The following is a 2,268-nucleotide window of genomic DNA, read 5'->3' as shown; positions in this document are numbered from 1 at the left end:
CCCACAAGCATTACAGTTTACTTGCAAAACTCGATACCCAAAACTTACACCTGCTTTTCGTCTTCTTGAGAAAGAAGATGATGACTAGTGTTTTATTTTAATATTTTCAAAATTTTAAATCTCACATGATATTATGATACACACAACTGATGACTACTTAGCATTAAAATTCACATGTTTTAGAAGATATTAGATTGATATGTTTTAGAAGATATTGGATTTATATGTTTTGAAGTTTGGGGATAAAGTGAGACTAAGCCTATAGTAAAAGGTACTAATATGTAACAATACAATTTTTCGGAAAACAATATTTGAATGAAATAGGGGGAGAACTAGTTATGCTATAGTTTACATCATCGCCCCAGTACGTCCCACAGCACATCCCACCGTAAATTGGGAACATCTCCCGATGACGAGTAGGGAGATGTTGTCACTACGCTAAGAAGCGACTCACGATCTTCACGCTTGGTTCCAATACTTCACTCTCCCAAATCTCCGACGACTTGACGGAGTCTGACGCCAAAACAGCTCGGAACGCCTCCGTGGCATCCAACCGCTGTAAATCCCAGCCTCCCGATCTTAGCCTTTGGATCTTCTCCAACTGTCGCTTCGCTAGCTCGTTTGTGTTATCCTTGATTGCCTTTACCGCCTCCTCGAAGAGCACCCGCCTATCCACCTCTCCCTCCAGCTGCGTCAGCGTGCTTGTCATTCCATCACCCGGCCGGAACACCCGAAAATAGTTCACGAACTCCGGCAAGCCGATTGCCTTCCTTATCCCAACGCGGCGCACCGTGTGTGACTTGCGCTTTCCCTCCTGCTCATAAAACACGGTCAACTCTTCAAACATGCCCACGTGTAGCATGTCGTCGACTCGCCGGGCAAGGTACTTGTACAGCACCGGTAACGACACGTCCACCCAGAGAAAGCAACAATCGTAACGTAATTCGGCGGACACCGAGTTTAACCCGTCTAATCCGTCCGAGCCTGGATCAAATCGATCCGAGACGAGCGCGTGAATGAACGAATTTGACCCACCCACAACTAGTGGTAGCCGGTGACGGGCAGAGATAGCTGATATGGCGGAGGCGCCAAGTAAACGATACTCGGAGGGGGATAACTCGCCGTCAGACGGGTCGACAACGCCAAGAAGGTGGTGGGGAACGCCAAGCCGCTCGTGCATTGGGATCTTATTGGTGGTAATGTCGAGGCCCCTGTAGACTTGCATTTTGTCGGAGTTGATTACCTCGGCGGGGAATCGAGTAGCGATCTCGATGGAGAGGCGGGACTTGCCTGTACCAGTAACACCCATGATGACGACGATCTTATTCTTATCAGTGTCCTTGTCCTTTCGACGTTGTCTGCGTGTGGTGGACTCCATGCGAACCCACCTGCATCTCTGTCTCGCCGGTTTGATCGCCGGGAGGAAGCGGAGGGATGGAACTCTGCTGCTGTAACTAGTGGGGAATGAAAGTCTCATGGAAAGAAACTAGCTAAGCTTCAGTGTTTCAGTCTCAAGGAGCACAGAGAGATGTGCATTTTCGGCATCGTAGACCAGAGCTTGGCGACATGGGGTATGGCGCTGGAGAGAACAAGACTTGGGGTGCCACCGTCTACATAATTTATAACGTGTGCGACGAATATATAAGGACAGAAAGACCCTTAATTGTTTTTTAATTTTCAAAGCATGCCCTTATTCGAGAAAATATCTTAAAGGACTGTTCTTCCAGAAAATCCTTGAAGGGATGTTGCTTATTTCCGGAAAGAAAAAAATTCCTTGACATACGCTGTGGTTTCTAAAAGAAAATTGATCATTGACGGTCCGTGTCATTACTGTTCGGCCAATGATACAGACAGCGTTCTCTCATTGTGATGGTCATCAGTTCCTTCGAGCTGTTATTTCTTCATGTTCTGCGGAGGAGGCTGATCAGTGAAGATGGCTGTTTTTTTTTGGAAGCTTATGCTGTTTTTTGGGCAGTGTAGATGGCTGTTAACTTTCAGGGGAAAAGAACTCTGACTGTGGGTGATTGTATGAGTATGACTTTCATCAATCTTCTGATTTCATTGATGATGCTCGGTGTCTGCTATCTTCTAGGAAGCTACTTTCAGTTAAAACATATTTCTAGAAGGATCAATGTTGTTTTGATTATATTCATTCTTTGTCCAAGAGTTTTTTGAGGTCTGATGGTCTACACTTTACAGGAGTGGATTTCTCGTCTCCTCTTCCTGTACTGAATCTTTTCTTCCTTGAATGAAGTGTTTTGGTAGAAA

General features: G+C 45.6%; 1 pseudogene across 1 annotated transcript; it reads right to left on the bottom strand.

The window, feature by feature from the left end:
- Window positions 1-200: 200 nt before the first annotated feature.
- On the bottom strand, window positions 201-1,976 carry LOC148863649 (adenylate isopentenyltransferase pseudogene; annotated as a pseudogene). The gene has a single exon (XR_016110264.1). The product of XR_016110264.1 is annotated as an adenylate isopentenyltransferase pseudogene (transcript).
- Between the last annotated feature and the right edge of the window lie 292 nt (window positions 1,977-2,268).

This window comes from Nelumbo lutea, chromosome 3 (assembly GCF_056320005.1).
Source record: "Nelumbo lutea isolate HS-2025 chromosome 3, American lotus-T2T, whole genome shotgun sequence".
In the NCBI taxonomy this organism is placed as follows: domain Eukaryota; kingdom Viridiplantae; phylum Streptophyta; class Magnoliopsida; order Proteales; family Nelumbonaceae; genus Nelumbo; species Nelumbo lutea.
This window is presented reverse-complemented; position numbering and strand designations above follow the sequence as displayed.